Source organism: Dermochelys coriacea, chromosome 16 (assembly GCF_009764565.3).
Source record: "Dermochelys coriacea isolate rDerCor1 chromosome 16, rDerCor1.pri.v4, whole genome shotgun sequence".
Lineage (NCBI taxonomy): Eukaryota > Metazoa > Chordata > Testudines > Dermochelyidae > Dermochelys > Dermochelys coriacea.
Window position 1 is genome coordinate 21,321,213 of NC_050083.1, and position 16,332 is coordinate 21,337,544.

At 43.0% G+C, this 16,332-nt stretch overlaps 1 protein-coding gene across 17 annotated transcripts in view; it reads left to right on the forward strand.

Annotated features, from left to right (window-relative positions):
• Nucleotides 1-16,332, forward strand: part of LOC119844076 (DAB2 interacting protein) — a 494,149-nt gene that overhangs the window by 86,366 nt on the left and 391,451 nt on the right. For 14 of the 17 annotated variants that reach the window (XR_006276072.1, XM_043498919.1, XM_043498921.1 and 11 more), the window contains one exon: nucleotides 9,745-9,844. The gene's annotated coding sequence lies outside the window, so the exon portion shown is untranslated. Of the gene's footprint in view, nucleotides 1-2,725; nucleotides 2,912-4,893; nucleotides 4,963-9,744; nucleotides 9,845-16,332 lie in introns of those variants that run through there. The other 3 variants (XM_043498909.1, XM_043498910.1, XM_043498913.1) reach the window with 2 other exon arrangements.

Genomic DNA, 16,332 nt, shown 5'->3' on the forward strand with positions numbered 1-16,332 from the left:
GCAACAAGGGTGATGTCGTGGTGGGATCTGCTATAGACCACAGCACCAGGGGTATGAGGAGGACGAGGCTTTCTTCCGGCTACTCATGGAAGTTACTAGATTGCAGGCCCTGGTTCTCATGGGAGACTTCAATCACCCTGATATCTGCTGGGAGAGCAATACAGCAGTGCACAGACAATCTAGGAAGTTTTTGAAAAGTGTAGGGGACAATTTCCTGGTGCAAGTGCTGGAGGAACAAACTGGGGCAGAGGTCTTCTTGACCTGCTGCTCACAAACCGGGAAGAATTAGTAGGGGAAGCAAAAGTGGATGGGAACCTGGGAGGCAGTGACCATGAGATGGTCGAGTTCAGGGAAGAAAGGAGAGCAGCAGAATACGGACCCTGGACTTCAGAAAAGCAGACTTTGACTCCCTCAGGGAACTGATGGGCAGGATCCCCTGGGAGAATAACATGAGGGGGAAAGGAGTCCAGGAAAGCTGGCTGTATTTTAAAGAATTCTTATTGAGGTTACAGGGACAAACCATCCCGATGTGTAGAAAGAATAGTAAATATGGCAGGCGACCAGCTTGGCTTAACAGTGAAATCCTTGCTGATCTTAAACACAAAAAAGAAGCTTACAAGAAGTGGAAGATTGGACAAATTGGACCAGGGAAGAGTATAAAAATATTGCTCGGGCATGCAGGAGTGAAATCAGGAAGGCCGAATCACACCTGGAATTACAGCTAGCAAGAGATGTTAAGAGTAACAAGAAAGGCTTCTTCAGGTATGTTACTAACAAGAAGAAAGTCAAGAAAAGTGGGGACCCCTTACTGAATGAGGGAGGCAACCTAGTGACAGAGGATGTGGAAAAAGCTAATGTACTCAATGCTTTTTTTGCCGCTGTGTTCACAAACAAGGTCAGCTCCCAGACTACTGCACTGGGCAGCACAACATGGGGAGGAGGTGACCAGCCCTCTGTGGAGAAAGAAGTGATTCGGGACTATTTAGAAAAGCTGGATGAGCACAAGTCCATGGGGCCGGATACGCTACATCCGAGAGTGCTAAAGGAGTTGGCGGATGTGATTGCAGAGCCATCTTTGAAAACTCATGGTGATCGGGGGAAGTCCCGGACGAGTGGAAAAAGGCTAATGTGGTGCCCATTTTTAAAAAAGGGAAGAAGGAGGATCCTGGGAACTACAGGCCAGTCAGCCTCACCTCAGTCCCTGGAAAATCATGGAGCAGGTCCTCAAGGAATCAATTCTGAAGCACTTAGAGGAGAGGAAAGTGATCAGGAACAATCAGCATGGATTCACCAAGGGCAAGTCATGCCTGAGTAATCTAATTGCCTTCTATGACAAGATAACTGTCTCTGTGGATGAGGGGAAAGCAGTGGACGTGTTGTTCCTTGACTTTAGCAAAGCTTTTGACACGGTCTCCCACAGTATTCTTGCCAGCAAGTTCAAGAAGTATGGGCTGGATGAATGGACTATAAGGTGGATAGAAAATTGGCTAGATTGTCCGGCTCAACGGGTAGTGATCAATGGCTCCATGTCTATTTGGCAGCCGGTATCAAGTGGAGTGCCCCAAGGGTCAGTCATCGGGCTGGTTTTGTTCAATATCTTCATAAATGATCTGGAGGATGGTGTGGATTGCACCCTCAGCAAGTTTGCAGATGGCACTAAACTGGAAGGAGAGGTAGATATGCTGGAGGGTAGGGATAGGATACAGAAGGCCCTAGATAAATTAAAGGATTGGGCCAAAAGAAAACTGATGAGGTTCAACAAGGACAAGTGCAGAGTGCTGCACTTAGGACGGAAGAATCCCATGCACCCCTACAGACTAGGGACCGAATGGCTCGGCAGCAGTTCTGCAGAAAAGGACCTGGGGTACAGTGGACGAGAAGCTGGATATGAGTCAACAGTGTGCTGTTAAGAAAGTCAACAGCATTTTGGGTTCTCTAAGTAGGGGCATTGCCAGCAGATCGAGGGACGTGATCGTTCCCCTCTATTTGACATTGGTGAGGCCTCATCTGGAGTACTGTGCCCAGTTTTGGGCCCCACACTACAAGAAGGATGTGGAAAAATTGAAAAAATTCCAGCGGAGGGTAACAAAAATGATTAGGGGACTGGAACACATGATTTATGAGGAGAGGCTGAGGGAACTGGGATTGTTAGTCTGCGGAAGAGAAGAATGAGGGGGGATTTGATAGCTGCTTTCAACTACCTGAAAGGGGGTTCCAAAGAGGATGGATCTAGACTGTTCTCAGTGGTAGCAGATTACAGAGTGAGGAGTAAGGGTCTCAAATTACAGTGGGGGAAGTTTAGGTTGGGTATTAGGAAAAACTTTTTCACTAGTGAAACACTGGAATGTGTTACCTAGGGAGGTGGTGGAATTTCCTTCCTTAGAAGATTTTAAAGTCAGGCTTGACAAAGCCCTGGCTGGGATGATTTAGTTGGGGATTTGTCCTGCTTTGAGCAGGGGGTTGGACTAGATGACCTCTTGAAGTCCCTTCCAACCCTGATATTCTATGATTCTTGAGGAGTTCCATAGGATGTCAAAATGTCAGGATTCATTTTTTAAATCTCTGGCCTGTCGTGTGTCATGGCCTGGCCTGTCGTGTCTCTGGCTAGCCTATATCTGATGTCTAAAGAAATCTATATTCCTCCATTTGGGTGAGGATGTGCTTCCAATATTCCCATAGCTACTGGATGCTTATATTTATCTTTCTCACCCTCTCTTGGTGGCAGAATTGTGATATGTCGGCCTTCTGTGTCTCTGCACTGGGTCTATCTGCAGTAGCAGCTGTCTTCTGTGTGTGGCTTCCTGTGGTGGTTTGACACTGGCTTTACCAGTTAGAGGAATCCCCCATCCAGTAGTTGGACTCTCTCTGCATCCTACATGTGTTGCAACCGAGACACAGACAGATTCCCATGGTATGTAGACAGCAGCAGGATGAGATGAGCAAAAATGGAAGCTCCTGTTGTATTTAGGAGGCAGCAATTCTGGGCCCTTCTTTGTTATGCAGTATTTGTGTCCTGACAACCTAATAGTCTCACAACCTTGTATAAACCTAACAGAACATTGCTTATTGCTTATTGATATTTATTGTTGCACCTCCTTCTGGGGCAGCTGGTACTGCTTTGTGTCTGAGTGAAACACATATGTCTATGACCTGCTCCACAGAGAGGGCAAAGGAGTCTAGACTACTACCAGTTAAAGAAGTTGTCCTATAGCTCATGGTAGCTGAAGGACCAGGGATTTAGGCCCAGCTCCCCAGAGGTGTCTTTGTGATCTCTAGACTAATTGTGACACTTCTCTGTAATACATTGGCTCATTGCAGTTCGAACTGCATTAACCTCATCTCTTCTGCGACCAGAGCTTGCTTATCTAGCCTTGCCCACCATTGTTCCTTATTCCTGCATTTGGACTTGCAGACTTCAACTGCAAAGTCTAGATCTTCATGGCGTGGTTCCTCTAAGTCACCATTTTGTCAGGCTTTAGCAGGGTTTTATCCAGGCTTCCATGAAAATTCTAATGCTTTAAAAACTTGAACCTCAAAATTCTGCAATCTGTTCTTGCAGCAAATCTAAACTTTAGCAGGAAGAAGCCCCTCTTGGGGTTAGTTACCTTTGACCTGGCACCTCTGCAATAGGAACGGGAAGCTGGTTGCAGATGCAGTGGGGAGCTTACTGTAGGCAGCTGCAGAGTTACAGGTCTCGCCAACACTGAAGGTTAGAGTTAGCTCAAACTGCAGTTCTATTATAGTTGTCACTGCTGAAGTTACTGTTGTTCCAGCCTTATGGTGATTGAAAAGAGATCAACTGTTTTATTATGCAGTGGTCATTTTACAGCATGGGCTACAATTAGGATGGGGAGCAGAGCTTGCCTGTTAAGAGCATTTCCAGCCATTTTCTCCCCACACCTCTTGCAGCCTACAGACGGTGCCATAACAAATGGTGGAGAGGATTATAGCCACCACCTATAGCCCCTTCCAGTCTCTTGGGCTTCACTTTATTACACTCTTATACAACATGCCATTGGATCTGAAGATCTCCTAGCACCATACAAACATTAATGAATACAGCCTCCCACCTCCCCTGTGACACAGGCTTTATTATACCCACTCTACAGATGGATAAACAAAACTTCAAGTGATGTACCCAAGTGCAAAGCAAATCAGTACCAAGGCTTTGATTAGAATCCAGTCCCTTGCTCTCACCACTAGCCCACATACTCTTAATGGCCAACATAGTTCCCTAGCCACTAAAACTTCCCCGATAAGTTCTAAAACCTCTCTATCAACACCAATGAGATTGGGAAACTATCATACACACAAACCATATGTATATATTTAACTAGGATTTGTGATGATCTGCTTCAATTTTTCAGTTACAATCTAGACACTACACACCAAATATATAGTGTGTAATGTTGTACTGTGTGTTAAACCAGAACTCAGCAGAACCAAATAAAGTGATATGTTTCTTTATGATCAGCAATTATATTATTTGGAAGGCAAATAGAAATGATTATTTAACCAAACGCAGTTGCCTCTGACAACGTGTTTGGTGAACAAAGTAACATTGGCTTGGCAACTGGGTAATTTGGCACAAATTATGATGAAATAACTACATTTCTTGTAAAGGGAACCCTCCTCATTGATGTACACAGTAAATCTCACTAATGCAACACTGCTTCCAAGAGCTTTTAATTGAGCTTTCTTTAAAACTGTCAGGATGGCTCTTTAGTCCATGACGTTTATTCCTTGCCTTTGTGCAATGTGCATTGTGCTTGTATTATCATATAATCAGCTGCTTGATATCCAGTATGCTGCATGAAATGAACGTTGCATCTTATTTCTGTTGCTTCAGCACGACAATTTAATATCCAGGGCATCTGTTCTCATTATTCCTAGCTGAAGTAACATGAAGACCCCACAAGAAACTGCACCATAAGGGGATTATATCTTGAAGTTCCTTGTCAGGTAAATTGCTTTATGGTTTCCCTATAGGGCTAATTTTTGCCATACTTTCAAACTTGTTGATCGGGAAGCCTTTATTTTAGGGTTATTACAGCCAAGTGTTTTACTTAAAACAATTAGAGATTCTTTCCTGCTTTACAATTTTACATAATGACAAGAGGGGAGTTTGCCAAATGCATAAAACTGAATAATCTGACTGGGGTGCTGTGCTGTTCTCTCTTAGTTGCTTTTTAATCAGTGTATGTCAATCAGGAACTGTTGTTTTATCTATAACGTGCTATCCATGTGACATGTCCCTGAAAGTTGGCTCTTTTTTACTCTCTGATACCTTATCTTGTACTGTAGTCCCATCAGATTTCATGAAGTAAGCAGAGTTGGGTTGTGTCAGTGTTCAACAGGAGGCCTCCAAGGAACACCCATGGTGCTGGGGAAACGGTGCTTGAATTCAGTATGAGAGAGTTTTCGCTTAGAGTCAATAGTAAACCAATGCCTAATATTATAGGGAATCTGCTGGAGCTGCTGTCTCTTGCGGAAATGTGAAGCGGAGCTCCTGACTTCTCATGCTGCACTTAAAGATCCCATGACATTTTCTTGGGACACATTTCTTGTGTCCTGTCTGAATTCCAGTTTGAGTAATTGTGCCAGACTTCTCTAGATTCCTCTGGCAGTTTCACTTGAATCCAGTGTCCTCACTCGTCTCCTGCTCTAAACAGCTGAGATGCTCCTCTGTGCCTTTAAGTAATTGCTACACTTCACGCCAAGTTGGTGAAGTGATTCCTGTATAGCTTGTACTGAATTAAATCTGTAAAGCACTATGGGATCTTCTGGAATGACAGGCACTCTGTCAACGTACCATACCGTGCTATATTTTCACTTTAGTACCTGTAGCCTGAATGGAGCAGAGGTATAAATAGCAGTGTGGAATATGGCTAGCCCACTGTCTTCTTCCCTCCCAGGGCAGATCTGCCATTACCCACAATAGACTTCTTTAGCTCCAGAAAAACTCCCATGGAGCCAGTGACTATTTTGGCTGGGCAAGGAGTGTAAGATCCTACCCAAATTGATTACAACCCATCAGGGCAGCTGGAGAGAGTTGCTGGTTTGATAAAGGGCTTGATAAAGGGCTTGATGAGGAACAAATTGTGGAGAAGTGTACCCTCCCTGACATGGAGCCTGGCCCTAGGATGAGGGCAGAGGCTGTGTCCCTGCCACACAGGCATTCCTCTTGTTGTGTATTGTTTTGTTTGTTAAGCACCCACATTATACAGTGCTGAATTCATTATTCATAGAGCACCTTTTTGCACAAAAATTCATCTTGATCAGCTTTCCCAAGCCATGTATTATCACCTCACAACCAATCTCCTGCTTTAAATACCTTTCGGTCTCTTCTATTCCTCTGAAAAAACATTCTGGCACGTTGGAAGATTTCAGGATATTTTCATTGTTCAAAATAGTCTGTGTCTGAAATGTATAAAAGCTTCCAGCTTAGGAAAAGGAATTTGCTTCTGTTTAATGAAACTGAATTTTCCCCAGCTGGTTTGAATTTAGTAATGAGACAGATTCTGTGCAGATGAATCTAGAAAGTGATGGTTGGCTCAGCCACTTTGGGATAACAGAAGTTCTTCAATTACTGCCTCCAGATAAACTGAAGGAACAGCTATTTTAAGTGGATGCTGCCCTTTTGGTGGCCAGCAGAGGGCACTATTGTCAAGGACCAGCTGGCCAGGGGCATGATCCTGCATTTTTTCCCCAGACTCAATTCTTGTTGTCTTAACCAGGAGTTTTGCATTGTGTAGAGATTTCAAGATCAGGCCCGAGGGCTGTGACATGCCCAGGATTCATTTAATTCTTTACACTTTTTGTCAGAAAAGGGCTAAATTTTCTGAATCCAAACAGAAAATTCTCCATCCACCTGCCTTACCAGATGAACAGATGTGCTTGATGCACAAAAAAGTGGCCAAAAACAGAATAGCTGCCAAACAGGTAGAGACAGAAAAAGTTTGGGTGGGTTATTGCTGGGTGATTTAACACACCGACTCCTTCTCTACCATGTTTCAAGACTGTATCTGCATGCCACTGATAGCCATCTTCAAATATCATTGCTTCCCTGTTCATGATTACTACTTTGCATGGCACTTAACAGATGAGACAGTATCCCTGTCCCAAAGACTTCCTGATCTAAGTTAACACCATGATTGCAATGGAGGAGAGCTAACAGTTATTGAGGGATAAGGAAAAATGATGCTGAGGCAACAATGAGAACTTGAGATTATTTTTGGCTAGTAATGCCTGCAACTTGTGGAAGTTCCAAAGCAGCGTTGGTTTTGCTGCTGTGTTTTGGTGTGGAGGTGGGATGGGGTTTACAGACCCAGCATTAAAGTAAAAAGAGTGGTGGAGAAGTACTGGGCCAAGAAGTATGCTGGACCTGCACCTTCTGGAGGGCCTGCTTAAAAGGGAGTTCTGGCTGGGGGAGCATGGAGGAGAGACGCTGCCGCCGCTGAGACAGAGCAATCTGCAGGGGAAGGACCAGGACTGAATAAGATTTAGCTGGGATCCCCCTAACTAAATGGGGGGAACTGAACTCTGAGGGACAGCTGAGAAGCATCCCACCCCCCAGCTGGAGCCCTGAACTACCAAGACTGTGTAAGCAGAAGGCTGGAGCCACACTCCAAATGGAGGGGAAAACAGGGAAGATAGGAAATGGTCCAGGGGAGTGATCTGGAGTGGCAGCCAGAAGGCACTGAGCCAATCCTCGCCTCTTGGCTGGGACCTGGTGAACAGGGAAGGCCCAGGTCCCCCTATCCTTCCCTTGGCCTCCTGAGAGAGCCTGGACGACTCTGGGGTGTGTGATGGTGGGGGTAACAAACTGTGGCTTGGCTGCCAGGCCCCTGTACTACCTGGAAGAGCCACCTCTAAGGTTTGGGGAGAGTTCATCTGTGGCCTGACCACTAGGCCTGCTGGCCTCCAAGCAAAGCCATGACAGACGAATTAGGATTTTAATGCCCATTCTCTTACAGCAGATGGTGCTACATTTCCTCCTCCCCTTCCCCACTATGCCTAAAACCTATTTTCTCTAATCCACTGGCTCTGTGAAGAACAGTAACCTGCAAAAGTAGTTTGCTTTAGCGGTTTGATCTTGTTCCTCATGAAGTCATCAGTACAACTTCTACTAACTTTAATGTGAGCAGGACTGAGCCAGGATCACACCTGAGATGGGCGAAATAGCTCTGCTGTCCTTCCCGTATTTCTCTCTTTGAGACTAAATCCTAATGGGAAGACTTTTTGAACTTTCCTCTGCTAGAGTCCTCATGCATTTGGAAAGAATCTCTTTTCCATTGCTCAGCATATAGGATCCTTCTTTGGCTCTTTCCTTCAGTAGTTTAAAAATAGCCCCAAAGTGGCCGAACAGACTGAGAGGCCCCAGTGCTGAAGCAGTTAGTATCGTGCCAACATTTCCATTATAAACTGCATTTCTTGGGGTTTTATTACTCAGCTGCAAGTAGTTTGTTGTAAACAAGGTGTCCAGTCAGGAGTAAATTGCTTTGAAACTTGTTTTAAGGACTCCATTTGCCCATTTTTGAGCTATTATAAGGCAGGGGGAGGAAAAGGCCTGAATAGTTTGGCTGAGTTTTAGCCCTTATGTACTTCAGAGAAGCATATTATTTTTCTCTGAAATTATGCTGCTGCCAATATCTAAAGGATCCTGGTACATTTGGCTACTGTGCTTAATATTTCTTTCTGTTGCAATTGCACACTAATAAAAAACTAGAAAAACTGCATGCCCCATCTGAGTCCAAGCACCCTTCCTAGTGGTATGTACTAAGATGGACTTTTAAACACCCCTGGACATTTTGCTCCCCGGTATACTCAACAACCAGTGTGAGGATACAAGGATATTCAAGCTAATATCTGGCAAGTGAGAATTTTAATGCAGGAAATACAGCTTAGGGTGCTCCTTGCTGACAGTGTATCAATATTCCAGGCATGTGCAGTGGAATCTTCAAATGGCTTCCTTTGTGCAGTCTGACAGAGTAACAGAGATGGGGTGAAATTTACCCCTTCCTGAGGGCCAGTACATGGCCTATGAATTATGATATTGCTCTAATTAGGGCATATGAGAGGCATTAGTGGTACACAGGCTTTGTGCTGGCCCTCTGAACAGGAGCGATGCGAGAGTTACTTATTTGGCTGCTGACAACTGTGCTGACATCTGTGCTCAAACTATTGTTGCTGGTTTCCCCGGGGTGGTATTCTCTTTCTCATACCATTGGCTGTAGGAGGAAAAGGCAGCACAGTTGTATCTAGTTTTTGCTGAAGCCCCATGTAAATCCTGCATTAGTCTCTCCTAGCAGTCTAGTTTCTTTCCCTGTGTATATATCCCTGTACTCAGCTTTTACTATAGAGCCCATTGTAGGTGGATGGATGAACTATTCAGTATCTATTCTATCTTGGTGTATTTAGCCAAGGTGCATGGTACCAACTGAGCAGAAATTAGCTTATGAGGCTCTGGTAAATTCTATTGCATGACATTGACAATCACGCCTATGTTCCATTTGCACCTATAGATTTCAACTTCTTGCTACAGCCATTTACATTTAGTGTAAAATATTAGCTACATGATACCATCTGCTATTCACCACTCCACACTTGAACCGTTTACAGGCTTTCATTATTTACACATTGTCAGATAGGGTTTGCATTAAGAACACCAGTAATCTGCTATTCCCCTAGGCTGTATGGTACAATTTCATATTAATTTCCCACATTTCTACTCTACATTACCAGCTTCCCAAGGAGTAACATTGACATTGGCTGGAGCAACATCAAGTGGATACCCCTTCTGGCTGAAAATCTTATGCAGCAAGCAGGAAACTGAAGTAAAAATGTAAGTGTAAAACATATGAACAAGAGAAGGAATCAGTTCTTGGAGGGAAACTCAATGGTCTGAACTTAAATGTTGTGGGGACAGGGGAAAGAGCTCAGAAGATTTTTCAAAAAGAAAAGGAGTACCTGTGGCACCTTAGAGACTAACAAATTTATTTGCGCATAAGCTTTCGTGAGCTACAGCTCACTTCATCGGATGCATTTGGTGGAAAATACAGAGGGGAGATTTATATATGTAGCTCACGAAAGCTTATGCTCAAATAAATTTGTTAGTATCTAAGGTGCCACAAGTACTGCTTTTCTTTTTGCGAATACAGACTAACACTGCTGCTACTCTGAAACCTGTCATTATAGAAGATTTTTCGTACTTCTGTTTATTATAATACTCTCTACATGATCATCTCATCCATTGGAAGGTCTTCATTCTCCTTGTATGTGTCACTTCCTATGTAGCCAGTGATTTCAGGAGGGGAAAGTCAGGAATGATGATCAGTTAGAGCTGGTTGGACAATAGAAAAACAATTTTTGAACATTTTAAAAGTTGCTTCCCTTGCACATGGATTGCAGCAATTTAATTTTTTGCTATTTTTTAACTGATTTTTCAGAATTTTGAATCTTCATTTTCTCCCACTTCTCCCCCCTTTTTCCCTTAGGATAATAGTATATAATGTCCAGGGTTTGTTCATTTTTTCCACTTTGGAAAAGCTACAGAGGGGCAAAATGATAGCACAAAATCCTGGCCCCATTGAAGTCAATGGGCGTTTTGCCATTGACTTTAATAGGGCCAGGTTTCTACTCTTAGGATTTTATTTTTCATTTTGCTATTTTTTACTTCTTCCAAAGTTGAGAGAGTTTTGAAAAACTGGAGTGGAAAAGGGAAAAAAGTAGCTAGAAATCTCCCAACCCCAGGGATCATTCTTTTGTGTTCAGTGGCAAAAAAAGGGAGGAGAAAAGAGGAAGGAAAATATCCAAAAACAGATAAATTTTTATAACTGAAATACAAATTTGTATTTCAACTGAAACTTCTCATTTTAAAATTTCTTGTAGAAAAAATTTGAAATAATTTTCAACAAAATGCCAGTTTTCAGCAGGAAAGTTTTTTTTCAGTTGAAAAACTTTGACTAGCTCTGTTATCAACAGTGACATCCTGTTATCAGGATCTCAGGGATCTCAACTTGTGAGTACAAGATCCTTGTAAAATACAATCTAATGCTACTTGCACTCTCATGTTTAGCCTTAAAATGTCTTCAGCATAACAAATCAAAAGCTATAAACTGAACTAATTGTTTCTGCTTTTTTATTTTACTCTATGCAGAATAGTGCACTCAGCACCTGGATCTGAATGCCTGTTTATTACACATCTGTCCTTCCTTTCTTTCTCTGCCATTCAGTGGTTGCTTCCTCAATCCCTGACCACTCCTACTGTGAAAATAAAAATGAGCTTTAGGGTAAGATTTTCAAAAGTACTCAGTATTGCCCTACCTCTGCACTCTCCAGTAACATGCTTTGTGTTCGAAAAGCCAGGAATCATTTTTTCTACCACCCTGTAAAGCAGAATTGCTGTGCTAACTCTGTTTTACTATATTGCCCAGGGCTACCCAGAACAGACTTAAGCTGCCTAGCATCCGATGAAGTGAGCTGTAGCTCACGAAAGCTTATGCTCTAATAAATTTGTTAGTCTCTAAGGTGCCACAGGTACTCCTTTTCTTTTTGCAGATACAGACTAACACGGCTGCTACTCTGTAGCTTGTTTTTGTAAACATTCAGTTTCCTCTCTCTTAAACAATGGGAGAATCTGGGTTTAATTAGCCAGGGAAGAAGGTCTATCTCATACACTGAATAGGTGCCTACCTATAAGAGTAACCAGGGTACTCTGAATGTTACTGAGCTAAATACATTTATCACATTAAAACAGCGTAAGTGCAGGAGGCATGATTTTCTGATGCTCGCTGAAGGGCTTATTACTGTAAGCAACGGCTTGTAAGTACAAAGAGGAATAATCAAATGAAATGGCCCCCGTGTACAGTTCAGTACCTATCATAGGAACAACTGACAGTGTTAATATTTTCCACTGAATGCATCCGATGAAGTGAGCTGTAGCTCACGAAAGCTTATGCTCAAATAAATTTGTTAGTCTCTAAGGTGCCACAAGTACTCCTTTTCTTTTTTGCGAATACAGACTAACACAGCTGCTACTCTGAAAAGTGTTAATATGGACTTTAATAGTATTCTTGTCAGCAGCAACAACCTACATACATTTGTGATTATGATCAGATCTCATATATCCCGGATCCTATTAGGAAGTGAAAATTTCTCTCTCAACACTTCACATGCACCATTATTCAAAATGTAGGCAGGAATTGTTCCTGTAAGTAGAACAGCATAAACACCATGTGTGCAGCTAGCCTCATGAACTGGAGTAGTGGGCATTCCCCTAACATCATGCCACAGGACAGGTGGAGGACACCTGGCAACACCTCCTGGTAGACCATCAACATCTTCATGAGTGTTGTGCTGACAGCAACAGTGTGAAGACCACATAGGTCTTTCAGGACTTAGGGAGGAGCCCTAGAGTTCTCACTAGTGGTGAGATTCTGTGCAGCACCCAACACACAGCCCAGGGGGAGGAAGTGCTACAATGGCTTTAAGCCACCTTTGTGCCTTTCTGATTTTGGGCTGCTCTGACTGCTGGAGTGTGACCCCTGGCTTAGATACAGTAATGTCCCCCACTACCCTATGTCTGGTTTAGGGCCATATGCAATAGATTGCCTTAGTAACAAGTTAAAATTCATCTGATGTGCACCTGCTTGGGACAGGTAATATCTTTGTGGCATGCCTTTAGTAGAGGGAACAAGGTCACTACCTATCTTCTATGTGGGGGAAAAGAGCGGAAAAGGGGATGTAACAGGAGGGTGCAGGACACGGAAAGAGTGAAGAATGTGACTTCAATTAAGTATCAATTTGCCAGTGAATAAGCATAATATTTTGAAAGGCAACCATATATTTAAAATCAATTGTCATTTGAGAAGCAATTATCCCATTAAATCTAAGTGTTTTAAACATATTTTCTTGGTTTTCTAGTAATCAGGTACTTATCACGAAGCTTTAGCAATTAGGTGACAGATGAATACATCAGCAACATGGAATGCTTTTCCAAGTGCATTTATACTGTCTCCTGTGTACTGTCTCCTTACCCAACTGTTCTCCTCTCTCTTCAGGATATATATTTTGACAAGTGTTTAACCTGTTCTTATAACTTTCCAATGATGAAGTTGGGGGTGGGGGGACCTTCCTACAACCTCCCTAGGTAACTTGTCCAGCACAACTATCCTTAGAGTTAGAAAGTTTTTCCTAATATGTAACCTAAATCTCCCTTGCTGCAAACTAAGCCAAACACTTTAAAACAATGTCTATTGTCAATGGCTTATCAGGGCCAAATATGTGTACAGAGCTTAGAGCTGTGTAACTGGGTGGGCAGTGACCATTCCCAGATGTTGGTTAGATTAACCCCTTTGGTTGTGTCTAGTCCTTTTTTTAATTAATTAATTGGGCAGCTTTCATCCTGAAGTGGCAATTGTAAAGCAATGTGTAAGGAGGGGCTAGCTGCTCTCCAGACTCCCCACACACATCAGCCTAAGAGAGCCAATGACACATCTGGCCATTTTTTCCCTTCCCTGCTCTTCTTCTCTTAGCCTTTAGAGGGAGTCAGTTGTCCTACTGCTGGACATCCCTGGTGCTCCCCAGCTTAACAGCTCTTCCCATTACTCACTTCTGCAGTTCTGTCAGCGGGATGTCTGAAGCACGTGGAGAAAAATTATGATAAATCTTGGGTGACTGGTATTTCCAGAGGAATCCAAGTGATTCCTTGGCATTTGTGTACACACACACACACACACAGAGTCAGTTACGTGGCTGTTTTAAACTCCTTAGCAGGATGATAGAGAGTCTATGTTCTTGTCAGTGTCTTCTCATAAACATTGAAATGGGCACACCTCACTTTCAGTTTCATCATGTTTCATGAAGAAAATGTAGGAAGTTCATTTAAAATTTTTACTCTTTCCAGTGTAAATAATTTCAACTTTCAACAAAAGGTGGCTTTAAAATGAGAGATTTGACATTTTGAATTTTTGCATGTTCTCGTTGCTACAAGAGCTGTGTTGTCAAATGTCAGCAAACACTGATATTCAAGGGACACAAAATGAAACATCAAAAACATTTATGCAAAAATTAGTGGATTCTCATCCTCTGCTCCGAAAAATCTTCCTACTCTTTCGCTTTAAACTCACGGAGGAAAAAATATACCATAGAGGAAAGGGACAAAGTGCATGGGCAGTCGGACTGTGTCCTTACATGCACATTCTGTCTGTCAGGGTGAGCATATGTCTCAGTGTCCAGTGATCAAAAAAGAAGCATTTCCTTATGCCACTAAGTACATGAGCAGGTGCTTCCTAAATGATGGCATGAAGCCATCTTGCATGTCCTGAAATTGCTTTGTGATTCAGAGCACAATACAATGTGGGCTCCACCGGAGCGAGGCACTAGCAAGCTTGAATTTGGCCCCCAGCTGGGCCTGGCCAAAAGTAATTTTGAGTCAGGAACAACAGTGTTCCCAGCTTGTGCGACAAGAGGTAAGGAGAAAGGACTTGAAAAGAAAAATAATTTCAGTGGGTGAGTTGTCACAGGCTATAATAATCCGAACAACAAGCACAGTCCAGTTAAACTGATTTGGACAAATTTTCCCAGCAGGTTTATTCCTGCTTTAATGGCCATCATTCACTGTCAGCAAACTCCATCTCCTTAAGACAGATATAATTATTAAGGTGTAATGTCAAATCTGACAAGCAGCATTTCACATCAAGCACCATCTCTAACTGCCATATGCTCCCTTCACCCACTGTCCTTCAACAGCAGGTCCCTAGCAAGCCTTTTCCATTACATGCCAACCCTGAGCCCATTTATTCTGTTGCAACTCCATCAACTTCAGTGAAGAGGCTCTGGTGCTACAGGGGCAGAGTTTGGACCACCCATACTGTACTTCCATTACTGGATTTCATGTATGTAATGCCTTCCTAATGGGTACTGCTCGTTCTGGGAAAGTACCACTTCCTGGGCAGCAGTGCTCAGTGTGAAGCAGGAGCACCATGTGGGAGCTCTTCAGAAGAAGTCTGGTTCCAAAGTGAAGAATGAGTGAAGTGGGGGATCTCTAGGGACAAGTTAATGGTTACAGTCTGTATTGTGGCTAGGGGATTAGGTACATAACTTGGAGATTCAGAAAAGCAGGATTTACGTATATATGGCTGGAATCAGATAACCCCAGGATCAGATGTCCATTGCCTCTCTGCTACCATGTTCATCAGCTATATTTTGGAGAGTTTATATCCTAATTTATTGTAAATTGAATATGACATGTTAACTTAAATAACATTCACTTCGTAATTGAGAATTGCTTGACGTACTTAATGTCATAAAGATCCAAGTTAGTGCAGCTTAGCTCTTTTAATAAAGTTTTTAAGAGCTCATTGATTTTTACATAAGTACAAATTCTCCTTCGGCAAGTCACGTCGTACTTCATGCAAATTCAGTCCAGCATCAAGTTATAACTTGGAGAGGTAACTAATAATCAATTAGTCCCATGCTTGCAGTTTTAAAAAATGTTTCCAGAACTAGGCCCTGACTGGGCAAAGCACTTAAGCATATGCTAAAGTCTCATTGTCCTCAGTGTGATAACAGCATGTGCTTAGCTGAACTGGAGTCCTAATGAGAGGGGAGTGAGAGGTAGATCCTCACTGGTGTAAATTAGCATTGGTCTGCTGGCTTAGGCAGTAACTTTCAGTGTCCACTTCAGCGCTCCCCAGCAAATGAAACCATGGAGTGCTGAACAACAGCAATGGGAGCATGATCAAACCATGAATGAATCCTCACCAGCCCACTGTGGGGTTGGGAATTAAATATTGTTATACCCATTTTACAGTTAGGCACAGAGAGGGGAAGGGACACACCCAAGGTTGCATAGCATGTGACTGTGGAGGCAGAACCCAGGAGTCCTGAATCCCAGCCCTGCCACCAATACCTTCTAAATGCTGAAGACATGTAATGAACCCAAACAATGCGTGCACAGAATAACATTCTTGCTGCGCACAAACAAAGCAAAGCAGGGTGATCTTCTGTTAAAGCCATTAAGCCAACCCTCCTTTTTTTTTTAATGTGCCTCTTTGGGGCTAGGAATTGCCAAACAGGGTGGTTCTATGCTTCCTAAAAAATATCCTGAGCCCTTAAGGAGAGAGTTAAGCTGGAATTCTCATGCCTTCTGCTGGGTTTAACCACTCTGCTGCAGGATTGTGCTGTATTAATTATCCAGGAGAAACTTTCAAATCATAGAGCTGAATGAAGTGTTTTGGATGTACTTACTCTCCATAGGACCCAGTACACCTAGAGCTGGAGGATCTAAGACAGGAAGGTTGTTCCTAGCTGCTAATGGCATGTTGCCAC